We start from the raw sequence: 19793 nt of genomic DNA on the forward strand, positions 1-19793 counted from the left end.
CATTGATATATTTGAAATATAATAATTAAAATTTGTATGACATTTCTTTAATGCACCTATCAAAATACTGATTTTAATCATCACGATGATCCAGTAAGACAAGTTCTTATTCTTTCTTCTGAACAGATCAGCAAATTGAGTTCAGTGCAGTTGAGTGACTTACCCTAAAATCACACAGTAGGTAGTGAAGACCAGAATCAAACCCAGTTCTTCCAGGTCTGACACTTTGCTGTTTGTTTGGCTTCATGTTTCAGTTACTTCCATATACTCTTCCCACCCCCAAGTCCTTTTCTTATTCATCGCCGTTTCCCTTATAACCTACCATACATCGCTCATAGTAAACACACAATAACATTCAAGAAACTGAACTTCTTTAAAGATCCGATCTACTTCCACAAAGAGAATGGTAAAATATGGTAATAGAAATTTTACGTCTTCTGGTCAAAGAGCAGAGGTACTTTGAAGCCTTTCCTCATGGACTGTGCTCCCTGATGTGGAGCCAGTTCCAATTCTGGAATGTCAAGTCCAGTGTGAGATGGTGACAGCGCTGTAGCTCACTACTCCAGATCCCCAGACGCACCAGGGAGGAAGGGATGCTCCTGGTGGGTACCAGTTTCAAGTATTTCCTCCAGCACAGCTCATAGGACCTAAGAACAAGGGATGCTAATAATTAAAAGCGAAATCAAACACAGCACCTGTGAGTGGGATCCTACCACTGACTCACGCTGTGGTCACCCTATCTTGGTAGCTTACGAGAGGAAGGGATGGTGGTGGTTAAAGCAGGAACTGGCTGTGCCCAGTTTCCTCGTCGACAAAAGGGGAGAATACTCGTGGTCTTCATTGGGTTGCTGCAGCCCATGCACCAGCCCATGAGCGCTCTGTGCCTAACTGTTGTCCCTCTCACTCTTTCCTTGCAATTGCATCCTACCTGTTCTTGGGTTCTGTATGTCTTTTCCCCATGATTGTGAACCTCATGGTCAATCATTTATTTGAATCCCTGTGGCACTCACCAGCTGGCTTATATGGGTCTTTATCGTTTCCTGCATGTTAACCTTATTTCTCAGAAGAGCATGAACTCTGCAAGGGCAAGCCAGATGCCTGGCATGCAGGGTTAAACTGTGAGCCGAATTCTTGCTGTCCACTATGGAAGGAGGCACAGATTGTTACTCTGATGTTCGGCTGTCTCTTCAGGAAAAGTTTCAGTGCATGTGGTGGGTTGGAAAAATATAGGCACGTATTACAAAAGACCCGAAAAGAAAATGTAGAATAACACACAACAGGTTTTATTCAAATGTTTATCTTATTTGTTTTTTAAAACATTTTATTTGTTTAATTGCAAGAGAGAGAGAACACAAGCAAAGGGGAACAGGAGAGAGAGAAGCAGACATCCCGCTGAACAGGGAGCCATCATGGGGCTCCCTTCCAGGAACCTGGTATCATGACCTGAGCTAAAGGAAGAAGCCTAACTGACTGAGCTACCCAGGCATTCATCAGATGTTTATTTTAAATAATTATTTTTGAGGTGTTAGTTTTAAGCTCTCTTCTGCTTTCATAGAGGTGCTGCTCCTTTGACATGCATCTTAGAAAGGAAGAGATCTTCCCTCTAAGGTAGCTGCAGTGCCCAGCCCCGCCCAATTTTCAGTCCAGCCTGACAAAGACCAGTGTTCTTCCAAGGGCTCAGACCCTTATCTGCTAGGTCTGGAACTTGTTGCTACATCTCTGTGCCATAACTGTTGTACTTGGTGCTGAGTGTGACAAGCCGTAACTCCCCCCACATCTCACATCAGATGGCCCCATTTGTGTGGCTGGGCTTCTGCCTGTTTCTGTTTCCTACTGAATACTTTCTTTGTGGGCTGGCACTCTGCCCTCCGCCCAGCCCACTCACCCAGCTAGTCTAACTCTGTCCATGCCCCTCTCCTGGCAGGGGAACAGGGCACAGTCAGCCAAAAGGCTTCAACTTTCAGTGCTCTTACGGGACAAGCTTAAGTTTGCTAAAGATTAAGGCTGGGATTAAGGTTAACTCAACTGTTGGGAAATGCTTCTAATGGAAGAGTAACTCAGAACCATGAACTTAGTGCCAGTCCTAACAACATGCTACTATTCTATACTGACTGCTGCCGTGTTGATTCATTATGTCAGAACTTCTTGGACAGCAATAGCTTCAGTCAAGTTCAAATTCACTGAGCCCTTTGCTCCCTGGGCACTAGACAATTGGGCATCTTTCTAGAAGATGAGTTCTTGAGCCAGAGTAGATTCCAGCTTCTCACGCTTCATCTCCAGCTCCTACCCCAAGATCCTTGCACACCTTTGTGCCGTTTCCTCTGAGACCGGACTTCCTAGGGTTTCCTTCACGGGAACTAGAGCTCAAAAATAAATCTAAGGATGGGAGAACACACCAATTCCTGCCATGTTACCTAGAAGCCTCCATCTTACTACAACAGCACGTTCAGAGTCTTTTAACTGAGTTCCAGAAGCTGCCATTGGCTCATCAAAACAGGGTGCCCTTATATGGTTTTCTATCCCTCGTTCCCCTAGCGCTGTCATTTCCAACTAAGAAGCTTTTTATTCGCTGTGCCTGTTTGCCAAAACTCATATAAATCAGAGCGTGCACTTTGCAAGACTTAGATTTGATTAATCTTAAAAATTTAGAAGCTGCATGAGTGGGGTTTGAGATTAAGTGTGCAAAGATGTTTAGAAGCAGCTTCCCCACCAGCCTTCAGATTGAGATGGATGAGAAGCAATACCGGGTTTGAGCTGCCCATAATTGAAAAAGTGTGTGCCCAGAATATCATATTTATCCTTCCTTTCTCCAAGAGCCATAACTTTAAAGCCTCTGTTAGAACCTCAATCAAGTGAATGTCTTCGACTGTAAGCATCCTAGATATTCTCAGCGTTTATGATACTTAAAGAACAGGGATACGAAGGCTGAGGATAAAAGGTACTGGGGTGGAGGAGAGCCAATTCCCAAATGGGACCGGGCCCCCAGGCATCCCTGGGAAAGTAGCATAAACCTGTAGAGGAGGAGCATTTGTGAGTGAGCGAACAATAGCGGGCAAATGCAAACCACGCCGATCTAATCTGCTAACCCGGAGTCTGCGCTCACAGTGGCCACTGTGGTCCTTCCAGAAGGCATCCAGGGCTAGCTGGCACCCAGCTGAGGGGCTCCATTCACCCCCTAATCTCTGTAAGTGAATGTGGTTCCTGAAGCTGTGAAACTTCAGCTGAGAAACAGCATTCATTCGAGCATTCAGCCAACCCCAGGCACCTGCTCCGTGCAGTCCTGAGCATGGTGTGGGGAGGAAGGCAGATACGGGTGAGAAACAGGTACTGATCTGGGGGAGCTTTCAGGAAGGGGCTCTAATCTCTTACCTGGCCACGACTCTGCTGTCCGACTGGGATTTGAACATGCTAATGCCCAATTGGACTTTTGTTCCCTGACCACCCACCCCGTTACCTTCTTCTTCTTTAAATGACATAATGCAGCCTCCCAACTCTAGACGACTATAGATGTGACCTTGGACTCAGAATCTCTCCAGAAAATTAACTCTGCTCTTCGCTGTCTTTGGAAAACCTGAATGTCGACGTTTAAAAGTTCTCCTAGTGTTCCACGTGAGTGTGTAGGTACTCACCCGCACCAGCCATACACAAACAATCTGCTCAAGGCATTGCTGGTTAAGCCCAGGCCCAGGGCTATATGGCCAACTTTCAACGCGAATCATAAATGAAACGTAAGTATTAAAAAGTTGGCAAGACCCTTAACATGAGGTTTTATTTTCACTGCAGCTCTGTGAAGTTTGAACAAGGGTCACACATAGTAGCCATGTGGAAGAGTGCTGTGTAGGAACAAGAAAAGGGCTGATTCTCCCTGTTCGTGTTTGTTTTTCAAAGGTGTAATGCAAAGAGATGGTATCGTGAGCAGAATGTTCTGGCCACTCACCGGAACTGGCGGAGATGGTGACACAAAGAGCTCAGGGGCAAGTTAACAGATCCCGGAGCTACTGTGAGCTATTGACAGCCAGCAGTACCTGGGGACCTCGTGCAGGGCAGTGTCCCAGCCTGCCTGGAGGTCCCGGATGGAGAGGTCTGGGGCTGATTCTGACGCAGGTAGTCAAGGGGCCTTACCGAGGAGCGTGCCTGCTCCGTGAAAACCTGCTGACCATCTGTATGGCTGGCATCTAGATCACGGGCACCCAGGGGTTCATTTGACTCTTTTCATATTTTTAAATTTTTGTAAAATGGAAGTCAAGCCAAACTAAACCAAAAACCCATACTTTCACGGTGTGCCTAATGTTCCAAATGCCCCCACATCTCAGAAACATAAGGAAAAAGACAAAGGGGAGGGTGGAATTCTCTTCCAGCCCCCAGTTCTTGGCTCCGTCTGGAACTATGTGTGCCTTGAAATTCGTCTACACTTGTTGAAAAGCCACATAGGGGATGCTTAGTCAGAAGTCTGGCCACTTCGGATCAGACCAGATGACAGACTGACAGCCTCTACTTAGTACAGCATGTACTTTCGTCCTGGACCCTCCAGAGGACAGAAGAGGGGGCCCCGCCAGATCCACAGGTGTAGATGCTTTTTCCCCACTGGGTGCGGAGCTACAGTCAGAAATTCTTTTCCTAACATATGTGACTGATTAGAGCTAATATCTCATTTCTAATTCCATTGATTCCTTAAAAACAGCAAGTCCCAAAGACCATGGCTATTCTTAGCAATTTCAACTCCTCCCCCAGTGGGCTTCCCGCCTCTGGGGGAGGGAGAAGGTGGCCAGAAGGGAGTCTGGTTGACGTGGGCAGCGAGTGTCAGTGGGACCCCACGTCTGAAGCACACGCCTGTGGTCAGAGCCACACAAACCCACACATGGGTCTCTGCTGCCTCCTGTCTTTCCCATTTCCAAGCCACATCTGTGGCAGAACTACCATTAATAACAGGAAGGCTCCTTTGCAGGCCCAAGAACTCTGCGACTTCCGCACTCCAAATGGGTCCCTCCTCCCTAGTCCTTTAATCTCCCTGTGGTTTGGTAGGAAAGCCTCTCCATGGCCCTCCTTTTTGCTACCGCAGGAGAGAAGGACAAAGTGTGGGCCCCATCCATCCCAGTAAAAGATTTTAGTCCTCAGGGTGGATTTTTCAATGCAGACACAGAAACAGCCCTGATCTCAGGCCCCTCGGAGGAAAATGGGAGAGAGGATGAAGCCGACTTGCCAGGTCAGCCCTTTGGGGACTGTGGGGTTCCACATAATATTGTGATGGCGTGCCCTGTGGTGGCCTCAGTGAGTGCTTGTTGGGCTGAATTGAATTAATCACAGAGAATGTCCCTCAGGATTCTATAGGCGTAGCCCACCCTTGTCTTAAGAGGCCCTGTGGTTTCACAGACAACGCCTCAGGCCCAGAAGGAACAACGTGCATGACTTAGTTCAGCACTACCCAGCCAGGAGCTGTGTGATCTCAGATAAGCCTCCTGACCTGAGTCTCATTTTCTGTCCCAGTGAGAACAAAAGCTTTGCACCAGAATTACTTAATGTTGTCTGTGACCTCTTCCAGCTTTAAAGAGAAAAGAATGAAGATTTGAGTCAACACTGGCTTTCCCTTAAGTCAAAATTTCCACCGAGTTGCCGAAGGCCACCATATATTTTCTGCATCCTGCTCTCTCTTCTTTGGGCTTTGAAAACAGACCAGGTTGAATGCAACCTCATGGTTCACATTCACACAGCAAAAATCAGAGCCCTCCAAAGCCAGCGCCAGGGATAAAATGATGATAAATGGAAACGAACTTTATCATCCAAAAATACCCCCTCGAACTCTGAAGAAATATTGATAATAACTCTCCATCTGCTGAATAAATCAGAACAAGACTGGAGATCCTACCCAACATTGTTTGAGCATGGAGGACAGCCAGGAAAGTACTAGAGTTTCATGAAAACTGATCTCAGGAGAACTGACATAAATAAAACATGTCAAAGTTTTAAAGAGGAAAAGAAAATAAAAGGGATAGCAGAAGTGTTTTCTGTTTATTATTATCCCCACGGTAAAGAACTTTTGTAGGAAGCACACAGGTCGGGGAATCAGGACGCTAGGCTCCCGCTCTAGTCTCCACCCCAGAGTCCCGCCTGAGCTTAGCGAAATCGTTTCACCTCTCTATACAGGTTACCTTTCTTCGTGATTGTGAGGTGCAGAGGAAAAATTAGAGAAAACATAGAATAGGGGTTTAGGGGGTCCGGTGGTGAGAAGTGCCTAAAACTTAAGGTGTTCTGTGAATAAACTGCTTCGTTATTGACAAACAATATGGCGGCCTGACTCCGAGTCCCGGAGCGGGAGAGCTGTGCGAGCAGCAGCTGCTTTAGGGCGCCCCCAGCAGGTTGCCCCCGATGTTGGCACCCGGCTAGAGCCCATAATTTCTGGTCCCATGGGACCTTCCTGGGCTCTGCGCTCGCCTGGGGCAGGCAAGGCAGCCAGACCTGCGGTGGGGATGAGCAGGACAGAACTGAGTGAGAAAGCTCAGTTTAGTCATCACTGCCAAGCTACCTACAAATGTTATTATTAAGCCCCCTCCCTCGCCCCTGCCCCGACAAGTCCCAGGTCTGTTGGGCAGGGCGCGGATTTTTGCAAATGAGGCTCTCAGTTCTCCTGGCCTCTCACTCTCTTCTGTCTCAATACTCGGAGAAGCGGGTGTGAGGGGGCGAGCGTGGGTTCTCCTGAAGTCATCTCAAGGTGTGGGGTAGCCGTGGGTGACTGACAGTCAATTGTTGGGGTGTGAGAGCTCAGGTTAGGGGGCCCCCACCAGTCTGCAGAACTCTTGGCTTAAGGATGGATTCTTGGTGTCTCCAGTGACTATCTGGTATGTTCCCCACCCCCAAACAACGTCATAAATGTAGTCTACAGTCTAAATGACTAATCAGCCATATAAATGGACCAAAATATCTTCTGAGGCTAAAGTAAGAACAGCTGTAATGATTGTAGTACATAGTTGGGAACTCAAACTGGGGTAAGCCCAATAATTTATAGGTATCTCTGCATGTTTACATAAATGTGGTCAAATGCCAGAATTACTAGTACGTGTACCATATGGAAAATAAAAAGCACGCTTGTCGGGGGCAGGGTGGGGGGGACGCTCTTTTAGATATTCTGTCTGGGAGAGGACTTTGAAAATACGTGGCACAGAAAATAGTGCACACAATCTGAACCACATATAATAATCTTCGGGAGTTCAACACCACAAAAAAGTTCTTTTAAAAATTAGATTTTCTGACGTTTTCCTCTTCTTTATCACTTTTCCCTAGATCCCGAGCTTCTGGTGGACTGTGGGAGGCTGCCGCGGCTGAGGTACATCAGTATGAGTCCCGGACTTTGGGGATTGTGTGTGGGGGGGGGCATGGGAGTGTCAGAGATTGCGTTTTGTCTCTCTCATACTGATGCAGAGTAAAGGGATCCCCAAAGAGAAGGAAAAGGGAATTTATTTATCACTTGGTTTGTCAGCCATGCTACGGTCAATTTCCACAGATTTTAGGTGGGTCAGAAGGAAATGCATTATTTGAACAGAGTAAGTATTTCAGAGAATCATAGAATGTTAGCGTTAGAGGGAAATATAAGGGTCATTGTATTTTTACAAATGAAGAGCTGTTCCCCCAAAGTAAAGTGGCTTTTTAAAAATGTATTTCTAAATAAAATAAAGTAAAATAAAATAAAATAAAATGTATTACTATCAGAGCCACAAACAACCACATGAAAATATGTATAAGGAGAAAAAATAAGTGGAAGAGGAAGAGGTAAATAAGGGGGAGATAGTGGTTTCACAGAGAGAGTAAGATGGAGAGAAAGAGACAGAGGGAGAATAAAGAAATACACAAAAGATGTGAAGAGGCTGTCTGTAAGAGGGTGGAAACATGAGGAAAATACCATGATATATATCCCACCCCATGCTCTTTTTTTGATTTCCTCTATATAATGAGCCAACCCTCCACCTTACCAAATGGGACATCTTAGAAGAATCCAGATTTCTGGGCAGTCCTGAGCATTGAAAAGTCTGCCACCAACTTTAACAAATAGATCCTAGTCTAATTTGGACAATGTCTGGAAGAGACCTGAGAAATCATGTTTTCATTTTTTGATTTTTGTGCTTTCTCCCCACTCAGCCACACCCAAACCATTCCGGAGTGATGGAACTCTGGTGATTCTAGTCCCAGAAAGAAGCTGCCTGCCCTGAAGCATCTGGCCTGGCGTCCTCATGTTGCACAGCTCATAGCTCATCTTTCTCTGTGCCCTGGGCAGCTGATCTGAATATAGAGTTTGCATGAACTTCAAAGGAAGCTGGCAGGATGGGGTTGGGGCCTTGCTGCTTTAATCAAGTTGGATTTAAAAACCTCTGGTTATCACGTAGAAAACTAAAACCAGCAACGGAGCGCTAATTGACAATGACTAAAAGGGAAATGGCAATAAAAAAAGGTGCAGGGAGCTCAAAGAGATTAGATTTAAAGAGGTAAAACTCTCCTAGGAGTTGATGATGGATCACCATTACTTCTTGCCTCCATAAAAAAATATGGCACATGGAGTAAGATAGACTCCTATAAGGTATGCCTCCTCTAGGGAAACCTCCTATAAGGTAAGGAATAAGATAGCCTCCTATAAGTTCCTTTAAGATAAGCAAAAGCTCAGAAACATTGTTTCTACCTGCCTGTCATGGTATAGATATCCCTCCCTCCTTGAGCTTGGAGCTCCTCGTTCAAGCTTCTTGGGCCAATGGTGGGAGCTGTAGCCCAGGCCACTTCCCCCATGATTCTGTCCCTCATGGGGACATCACTCAACACCTGCCTCTTCTCTTCTGGAGCTCTGCTTCATAGGGGAACCATGTATGTGGAATGCATCCAACATTGACTTGAGTTCTGAATGACTTTTTTTCCCAAGCTGGACTCCTTCAGGGAAGCACGGAGTCTGGCACATAGTAGGTACTAAAAGAGGTTTGTTGAATAAATGAGGGAAAAAGAAACTAGCTCATCGTTCTTGTAAACTTGCCCAGTACCAAGCACACTGTGAAGCACATAGATAATATCTGAGCCTCATTCACAACATGCGTTGCCTTGAAGACAAGATGGAGTCCCTATGGCTCAAGACTAAGGAGTTCATTGTGTTCTTTGTTGAGCAGATACTTGAAAGCTGTTCTGAAGCCAGAAGAAGGACTGAGGAAGAAGTACAGTGGAAAAGGAAGAGGTGACTGGGGCCAGTCCAGGCCATGGATGTCTCATCAACTTTTTCATGGATTTTTTTTTTTTTTTTAGTTTTCTCCTTCTTATAAGACAACATGATTTCTAGGATCTCTCCTTCCCTCCGCCTCTAATAGATATCAAAGGAGTAACTGTTCAAAAATAGGACCCAAAGAGAAAGATACTGAGAGATTGGATGTTTTTCACTCTCCTTCAGGGAGTTTATTCAGATCACATACACACAGAGAAACAGCACCCCTTTTCCCCACCCCACTCCCAGTCCAAGTCTGCTGCTGCGTAGTCCTCTCTAACCAAAGATGGGACCAAGAGGCAGGTGTGCAGAATGCTTTAGGACTTTTTCCTGATGTCCTAAGGGGGCAGAGGCAAAGGAAGAGAACTAGAGAGAACCAAAGACAAACCTCTCTAGGAATATGTATTTTAAAAAAAATTTCTTTCAAAAAAAAAAAATTTCCAAAGAAGATACGTAAATGGTCAATAAATACATGAAAACATGCTCAACACGTCCTTCGGGAAATGCAAATCAAAACCACAGTGAGACACCACTTCACACTCACTAGGATGTCTAAAACAAGAAAGACAGAACATCACAAGTGTTGATAAGAATCTGGAGAAACTGGAACCCTTGTATACTGCTAGTTAAAATAGGAAATACTGCAGCTTCTTTGAAAAACAGTTTGGAAGTTCCTTAAAAAATGAAACATAGGCTTATGTGGCCCAGAAATTCCACTGAGTATACACCAAGAGAATTGGAAACATATGTCCACAGAAAAACTTGTACACAAACATTCATAGAAGAACTATTCATAATAACCAAAAGATGGAATGAACCCAAATGTTCATCAGCTGATGAGTAGATCAAAAGTTCTATATCCATACATGGGGTGCCTGGGTGGCTCAGTGGGTTAAGCCTCTGCCTTCGGCTCAGGTCGTGATCTCAAGGTCCTGGGATCAAGCCCTGCATCGGGCTCTCTGCTCAGCGGGGAGCCTGCTTCCTCCTCTCTCTCTGCCTATTTGTGATCTGTCTGTCAAATAAATAAATAAAATCTTAAAAAAAAAGTTCTATATCCATACAACGAAATATTATTTAGTCATGAAAGAAATAAAGCATTCATACCTGTCACAATATGGATGAACTCTGAAAACAAGCCAGATACAAAAGTTCATGTATTCTATGACTCCATTTATATGAAACATCAAACAATAGGAAAATACAGAGAAAAAGTAGATTCGTTACCAGGGGTTTGGGAAAAGGGATAATGTAGACTGATTGCTAATAGGTCAGGGTTTCTGTTAGGGGTAATGAAAATGTTCTAGAATTCGACATAAGATGCACAAACTTTTGAATATATTAAAACCACTCAAAGGTACATTTTAAACGGTATGTGCATTATGTATCAGTAGAATTTTGAAAGAAGGAGAATTTGATATTGCTAGAGGACAATTAGGGCTCTGCTGGGAACTCTAATCTCAACTTAAGTTTTTTTTCTAGTTATAAAGAGCACCAGCTTCCTCACCACTCACCCCCCACAACTCCCTCCCCAACGCAGCCCACAATCCACAATCCTCAGCTACTCCTAGAGGAAAAACATATTAAGAGAGACCGCAGTGAGCAACTAGAGGAGGACTGAGACACACCTGGCATTAGCAGACATTCTCTGTGAGGGGGTGGGGAGGAGAGCGAACAGAGGAATGGGAGGAACGGAAGATGAGCTGCCAGATCACATGCTGAGATATAAGGGGGGCAGAGGGGCTCCAGAAAGGCCACTTTGGAATCCCTTCCCAAATACTGACTATACGTTAATGTGGCCAATATAATTGACACAAACATATGCGACCAGAAGATGGAAGGTCAGCTCTGAGTAAATGCGAGGCTTTCTGCCTCCTGCACCCCTATATGGGTTCCCACATTGCTGGCCTAACCTCTCCCCTGGTTCAGGGGCTGCTGTGCCCCTGCCTTTAACTCCCTTCTCTCTCCTAGGACTTGTGACATCCTAGGAAGGGATGTCAGTATATTTCATGATCAGTTGTTTATTTAACTATGTACAAAATCAGCTCTAACAAATCAGACTGGTATCTAGGGAAGATGCTAGGGAACCGACTGTCTTTTCGAAAATAGCTTTTATCATGCCTTTCTAGGCCAATTGTACCACTTAAAAAGCAAAAACCACATGGGTCCCTAATTATAAGATTTCAACGGATTCATAAAGAAAGCAAAACAGCACTGGAATACCAGGGTACCTTAAAAAATTAAGCAACAGAGTATAAGACACCAATGAGTACTAATTTCACAAAAACAGAGACATCGAGCCACATGTGCCTTCTGACGAACACATCAGCCTTGAGGTTGTCATGCCAAAAAGAACCCGGGCTGGGTTAAGTGGAAGCATAGAGGCAAGAGGAACAGACTAAATAAACTTTGTTCTGGGGAAGCCATCAGCAAAACCCAGACCATAGGAGATACCACATATAAGTGATCCGGTTTCCTCAATAAATGAATTGTAAGGAAAAATAAGGGGATGGGAGAGAAAACCTATGGACTAAAAGATGCTTAAAAGGTATACAGATATATGTGTGCAAAACCACACAAACATTTAGGAATGCACACTTGAGCGTTAAGACTATTAAAAAGGTGGGAAGTCATTGTAATAAGTTAGGATAGTGATTTTTCTGGCAGAAGAGAGGGGTAGTGGTTGAAAGGGGAGCATACTGTGGGCTTATCATGGGCAGGTGTTTATAGGAGTGCTAACCTTAAAGGAATTATTTCAACCTGTTCATTTGCTTTTTACAGTTTTCTATTACTTAGGTTATAACAATAAATTGTTTCTTTAAAAAAAAAGATTTTATTTACTTATTTGAGTGAGAGACAGAGAGAGCACACGCAGGGCAGAGGGAGAGGGACAAGCAGACAGCCCACTGAGAAAGGAGCCCGTGGCAGGACTCGATCCCAGGACCCTGGGAACACGGTGTGGCCTGAAGGCAGACGCCTAACCGACTGAGACACCCAGGCGCCCACGAATAAAATGTTTATAAAATAAAAATTAAATTGATTCAATGAAGTCAGCTGTTACGGAAGAGATGGAAAGAAAACCCAGAAAATGAAGAGGAAAACATTAAGAATAACAGAGCAAATGTCACATTTATGACCGCAGAATTACTTTTTACAGAGAAAGCAGAACCCACTTCTCTACTAAAGTCCGTGTCACCCAAGACTTCCCTCTGTAAAATGCACAATGAATGTGGCCACCCGCAACTCTTTCAATACAATTAAGAAGATGGAAGAGCCCACAGAGGAAGGGTTGGAAGGGAGACTGGCTAGGTGAGAGTGCGTGTGAGTCGGCAGAATGTGAAGTATCCTGAGACCACCATTTGGCAGAGGCCTGGGAAGCAGCAGGGAAAGCATGGGGCACAGTATCAGTGTTGACCCTCATCAGCACGACCCCAGCATCCCCAGGAGCAGCTGGAGAAGTCAGGACCCGTGCAGGGAAATGTCAGCTGTGTCACAACCTTGGGAGCGGAGAAGTGAGGCCTCTGTGTCTGCCTGCCCACATGTCTGTCAGCGTGACATTTTGGGTCAATAAATATTCATCAGGATGCGCCATTTCAGCTGACCTCTGCCACCCCTGCTGCTGGAGGAGAAAATAAACAGGGCGTGTGGGTGCAGAGGACTTCTGCCCTTTTCAGAGCTGCCATTGTGCTCTGTGTGAGCCAAGAGCTCAGACAAAATTTTGCCTCCTTGAATCCCTTGGGACTTTTGCATCTACTATCTGGCTTAGAACCAACTCCTTGCCCGACATCAGCATGTCAACTATGAGAGAATAATATTCCAGGGGATGTTAGTAAGTCAGTGAGCAACACTGTCTACAGGCAACCCGCCTGTGGGAGAGTTCCCTGGGCACGGTTTCTTTCTTCCTCCTCTGTGCCCCCGGCACCTAGTTCCATATATCTGTTTGGCTTTTCTTCTCATTGCTATTGCCTACATATCTGTCTCCACCACTAGCCTGGGAGCCAGCCATTCATTCAATTTCTTTACTGAGCAATTCTTACGTCCAAAGCATTATGCTAGATAATGTAGCAAATAAAATAGTACTCATTGAGCTAAGAGAGAGATATTAGACAAACCTACAAATATATGTACACATGTTGTAAGTGATAAGAAAGAAAAGAAAAAGGCAAGACAAGTGATTATATAGGGAGACCTGTGTGATATTGCCAGGCCAGGAAAGGCTTCAGTGAGAAAGTGTTAAGTGGGGATCGGCCGGGCCAGCTGTGGAGAGCATGTCACTGGGCGGGGAGTGTGTCCAGAGCATGAGGGTGATGGAGACAAGCCGGGGATGGAAGGATAGGCAGGACCATAAGGTGAAGAACCTGATCGACTCTGATAAGGATCTTAGATTTTTAACATATGTGCCATGGGAAGGAGCACCCATTAGGTGACAAACGCAGTGGACAAAAGACAAAAGGAATGACAGAACGATGGACCAGAGCAGAGAAGGTGGTAATGGAGAAAAGACAGCAGCTCTGAGATGTCTCTGGGAAGCAGATTTGGTAGGAATGTGAGCAGTAAAGGTTCATTCCGTGACTTCTTGAAGACCATGTGGGTAGCTGAATGTGCCACTGATGAGCATAACCCAGTATCCAAACAAGACAAGACTAGCATTTATGTGCACAAGTGCTGAAGCACAACTGGACTCATTTATGAATATTGGTATAAAACCTCTAAATAAAAAATTGGCAAATCTGATCCAGTAGTGTACTTCTAGCAGCTAGCCTGTATTATGTATCAACATTTACCACACGATGAACACTGTCCTGGTATTTGCATTAACTTCTTAACTGAAGCATAACTTAATTACTTATATTAATTCATTTATCTCCATGACTACCACATAAGTACTATTATTATCCTCATTTCTGGGGTTCAGAAAAGGAACTACTTTAACTGTATCAATGTGAATGACTCTCCTGGACACAATAATAAATAGAAGAATCCAGAAACTTCTTCCCACATATGATTCCATCTATATGAAGTTCAAGAATAGGAAACCTATGACATCTATGGTGTCAAAATAGGGGTTACACCTGGGGGGAAATAGTGATTGGGAGGGAAAGTGAAGCAGCTTTCTTGGGTGCTGGAAATGTTCTTTTTCTAGATGTAGGTGATTTTTACATGATATATACATACCAACCCATTGTAAACGTCAGATTTGTGCACTTTACTATATATATTTTACCTCAGTTTTAATGAAAGGCAATGACATTCTTGGGAAAAGCATTGGGAAGACACAAAAATTTAATATCTTTATAAAGAAAGAACCCTGAAAACCAGCAAAAAACAATAAAAGAATTTAAAAATCAATCTATTAGCATATGAGGGACATAAATAGACATTTCACAAATAAAGAAATATAAGTAGAAAATAAATATATATGAAATCTATTTAAGTCAAAAACTAAGAATGCAAGTTAAATATTAATGAGATATTTTTCTCCTAACAAATTGATTTTTTAAAAAAGTTGATAATACCACGTGCTATGATAATTCGGGGAAATTCACACTCAAATGTTGCACATATAAATTGTTACCAATTTTCTCAAGCCAATTTTATTGAATGTATCAAGAATCTTTTAAACTGTAGATACTTTACTTTATTTTTAGAGAGAGAGGGTGAGTGATGGGACAGAGAGAGGCAGAAGGGTAGAGAGAATCTTAAGCGGACTCCACACTCAGCATGGAGCCTAACTTGGGGCTTGATCTCACAACCCTGAGATCATGACCTCAGCCAAAATCAAGAGTTGGAAGCTTAACTGCCTGAGCCACCCAGGTGCCCCACTCAACTGTATATTTATTTATTTTTTTAAATTTTTTTTTCAGGTGCCCCAAGTGTTTTTATTTTTTTTTATTTTATTTTTTAATTTTTTATTTTTTATAAACATATATTTTTATCCCCAGGGATACAGGTCTGTGAATTGCCAGGTTCACACACTTCACAGCACTCACCATAGCACATACCCTCCCCAATGTCCATAACCCCATCCCCCTCTCCCAAACCCACTCCCTCCAGCAACCCTCAGTTTGTTTTGTGAGATTAAGAGTCACTTATGGTTTGTCTCCCTCCCAATCCCATCTTGTTTCATTTATTCTTCTCCTACCCCCTTAACCCCCGCTGTTGCATCTCCACTTCCTCATATCAGGGAGATCATATGATAGTTGTCTTTCTCCTACTGACTTATTTCGCTAAGCATGACACCCTCTAGTTCCATCCATGTTGTCGCAAATGGCAAGATTTCATTTCTTTTGATGGCTGCATAGTATTCCATTGTGTATATATACCACATCTTCTTTATCCATTCATCTGTTAATGGACATCTAGGTTCTTTCCATAGTTTGGCTGTTGTAGACATTGCTGCTATAAACATTAAGGTGCACGTGCCCCTTCAGATCACTACGTTTGTATCTTTAGGGTAAATACCCAGTAGTGCAGTTTCTGTGTCATAGGGTAGTTCTATCTTCAACATTTTGAGGAACCTCCATGCTGTTTTCCAGGGTGGTTGCATCAGCTTACATTCCCACCAACAGTGTAGGAGGGTTCCCCTTTCTCTGCATCCTCGCCAGCATCTGTCATTTCCTGACTCAACACCCAAAGAGCAAATAATCCAATCAAGAAATGGGCAGAAGACATGAACAGACATTTCTGCAACGAAGACATCCAGATGGCTAACAGACACATGAAAAAGTGCTCCACATCACTCAGCCTCAGGGAAATACAAATCAAAACCACAATGAGATATCACCTCACACCAGTCAGACTGGCTAAAATCAACTGTATATTTAAATGGCGAATCCATTTCTCTAAATTCGTCTTATGGAATTACTCCACAAATGTGTTTGTCTATACCCATGTTCACCATATCTCTTGATAAAAGCAAAAATTTGGAAATTACCCCTGCATAGTTGGTTAGTGGGAAAATTATTGTATATTCATACAATAGCATGACATGCCACCTTAAAAAATAATGATGCTGATCAATATTTATTAGCATGGAGATGCCTATAATATATTTAATTTTTCTAATTGGGTATAAAATCATATGTTATTATGTGGGTATTCACATGCATGATATAGATAAATATGTATAATATATATTATATAATTATAACTTTATTAGCTGGATGTTATCTGCAGGTAGGACTATTGGATGATACTTATTTCTTCCCTATAATTTTTCTCTACCTCATGAATTTTTTTTTTTTTTGTAAATAATAGCAATTTTATTTCTCCCTTTCAGACTTAGGTCTAATTTCCTTTTCTGTCTTACAGCACTGGCCAGACCTTCCGTGCAGTAGCAAATTTGCATAAAACTGAAATGCAAAGTAAGTGTATCTAGGGGTGCCTGGGTGGCTCATGGTTTAAGTGTCTTTTTAAAAAATTTATGTATTTTATTTTATTTCTTTTCAGTGTTCCAGAATTCATTGTTTATGCACCACACCCAGTGCTCCATGCAATACGTGCCCTCCATAATACCCACCACCAGGCTCACCCAACCGCCCCCCACCAAATCCTCAGATTGTTTCTCAGAGTCCACAGTCTCTCATGATTCATCTCCCTCTCCAATTTCCCCCAACTCACTTCTCCATCTCCCCATGTCCTCCGTGTTATTTATGCTCCACAAATAAGCGAAACCAATGAATTTTTATAGTAATATATTTTACAATCCTTTGTGTGTGTGTGCATGTGTGTATACACAAAATTTAAAAAGAAAATACATCTAGCTAGATTTCCTGGCAGCTTTCATTTACATGCCTTGCCTATGTTATTTCTCCTTGAACAGCATAAGCTTCAAAAGATGGCAGTCACCATTCATTTAGTGGAGAGTTTCTTACCGGGGGCATTGTTTTTCACCTTGATAGAGTAGCCTGAAGCTGCCCGATTCCTTCCAAATATCTTTTCTGAGTTTTGAGGAGTGTCCTACATTGTAACCCCCAAAGCAGAGCCAGAAGTTACTGTCCTAGACTCCCTTGTTGCTGACATCAGACATGTGAATTAGGTGTTGCCCATCAGAAACACCCATGTGCATCCTTAGCTTGGAAGCTAAAGCTACATGGAGGTAGACATGAATGGCATCCATCCCAGCTGAACATGACCACGGGAGACTCAATGGCTGAGGTCCTGGCATCCAGGACCAAGCATTATCAATGCAAGCTACAGTGTCTCTCCAAGAAAAGGAATGGTTGCCAAGTGTTGGCAGCAATGGTATTTTCACTGGAGCAAATTCTATAGTCTGATTTGGTGTTGTTTCTGGCCTCATCATTTCTAAGTCTGGTTTTCTTGCCCTCCAGGGAATCCTGGGAGTTGCTTAATATTTGTACAAATTATTTTTCTGCCTAACCTAACCAGAGTGGATTCTATTATTTGCAACAAAAAAAACTGTGTCTAATAGTCTTACCTTCGTTGCCGTTTTACAGATGAAGAAATTGGTTCTTTAAAAAATGCAGAAATTTCTCTAAGATTACACAGTAGTACAGAGTGAGGCAACAAACATGTCCAAGATTTTTGAGTCAACTTCTAAGCTCTTTAGGAATTTAAAATTAAGGTATTTCAAAATTCACCATGAAACAAGTTCATCCATAAAAGCAAATGTTACCATTCAATGAATAGTTATTATGTACCAAAATTGTGCCTCAGTTGTGAAAGGGATCCTAGAAATCATCTAATCACCCTGATTTACAGATGGGGAGGCTGGGGCTTGAAACATGATAGAATTTGTCCAGTGTCCCTCAGGGCAGAACATGGGAGAAAAAATTAGGTTTGCTGACTCCCATTTCCTTTACATCAGTGGAGGATGAAGCCATTTCTTAACCCACATAGAAATGCTTATGTCTCCCAAGTCTAGTGACTAAATGAAAATCTTGTTTAAATGTGAGGAGACATAAATATTAAATGTATGAGGAATAACCAAATTTAAAATATTGCAAACCAGTTACATGGATACTCTGGGCCATGTCACCATCACCCACTTTGGGTGTAACTGAGAAGCTTAAAATAGCTTTTGAGGGAAATTCCATGAGAACATCGCCTGGGGAACTCAGATCACATTTCCATCTGGCTCTGACTTTACAGAATCCACAGAATTTAATTGACCAGGTTTGATGCAAGAAAACTATCTTTTCTGCAGAAATCGGGGAAGTTGTTAGATGCCTTGTTAATCCATAGAAAAATACAAGATTGTCTAAATATTTTTAAATAAAAATATTTTAGAGTAAACATAACTATCTTCACATGCATAAAGAATAATTTTTGTGTCAATAAAACCCAAGATGTGTTTTACCCTCAGGACCATTTTTACTGACTCTGGGGAGAAAAAAATCTTCTGTCATATGAAGAAAATTGAACCTTTAAATTTCTGATTCATTTCCCTTTAAATCATCCCAATATTGCTTTTTATGGGTTATGTAATAGCCAAACAGTCTCTAAGGGGCTATTAAAGCACTTCAAGCCTTGCTTCCCTTAAAATAGAATAATAAAATAAAAGTTAACATGGAGGAAGTGGTTCCAAGTGAATCTACTTGGCCTACAAAAGTTTGCAACAGTCTTACACTTGAAACATCTAACTGAGTTCTAAATTTTCAAAATTTTCCTTTTCCCAGGAAGAGTCCCCATGAAGACTGCTTGAGTGCTCAAAATTGATCTTTTATCAGAAAAATAAAGCCCTAAAACCAGAACACCCTGAGATGTTTTAGAGCGATGGCATTACACCAGTCTAAACCATATGTTTAGCCCAAGAGACAATTATTGGAAAACTATACTTAACTAAGAGTCTACTTTTTCAAAACCATTGAGTGGTTCAAATAGTGGAGTGTGCAGTTTACTAAAAGTGAAATTAAGTAGAATTACACATTAATACAAAGGGGATTCTTCTTCTTTTTCACTATTTTTGAGATGAATGCCTCTGAATGGTTAAAAGAAATCAGGTATTTTTGTCTTGAAACTCTGCTTTATCTTAGTTTTCCCATGAATCTACTTACATGAACAACTTGGGTAATTTGGAAAGTTAATTTACGAATTTAAGAGTGAAGAAGACCTTTCTCAAACAACAGTTTGAAAACAGAAGAAATTCACCATAAGTTTCCCATTTCCAGGAAATTGGAGAACTGGCCATTCCAGTTTTTGGCTGGATAAAAACTACCTCGAATCTGAAGGCACACAGGCAAAGATAACAACACAACACCTTAAGCAGAAGTCAGAGGAAGACATTCAGAAGTTAACTAATTCACCTCCTAGTATTTATTCAGTGCCAACTCTGGAAAGACAGTATATTAGGCACTGGTGATATGAGTAAACTAGAGAGACATGCATTTTCAAAAAAAAAAAATCAGATGACTAGAGATTTGTTTAGGAGTGCCATGGTTTGGTAATAACAAATACTGATTCCAGGATTCCTTGGTGGCATGTTTTGTATTTTCAGAGAAAGGAAACATGGATGTACAAATACCCATTGATGATGGGACACCTGGGTGGCTCAGCTGGTGAAGCGACTGCCTTTGGCTCAGGTCATGATCCCAAGGTCCTAGGATCAAGTCCC

General features: G+C 42.7%; 1 long non-coding RNA gene across 2 annotated transcripts in view; it reads right to left on the bottom strand.

The window, feature by feature from the left end:
• Positions 1-19793, bottom strand: part of LOC101681588 — a 41811-nt gene that overhangs the window by 2046 nt on the left and 19972 nt on the right. For both annotated transcript variants that reach the window (XR_006607258.1, XR_006607257.1), the window contains one exon: positions 164-647. This is a non-coding gene — a long non-coding RNA (uncharacterized LOC101681588). The remainder of the gene's footprint in view (positions 1-163; positions 648-19793) is intronic.

This window comes from Mustela putorius, unplaced genomic scaffold (assembly GCF_011764305.1).
Source record: "Mustela putorius furo isolate JIRA1106 unplaced genomic scaffold, ASM1176430v1.1 tig00000585_pilon_pilon_pilon, whole genome shotgun sequence".
NCBI classification, from domain to species: Eukaryota; Metazoa; Chordata; class Mammalia; order Carnivora; family Mustelidae; genus Mustela; species Mustela putorius.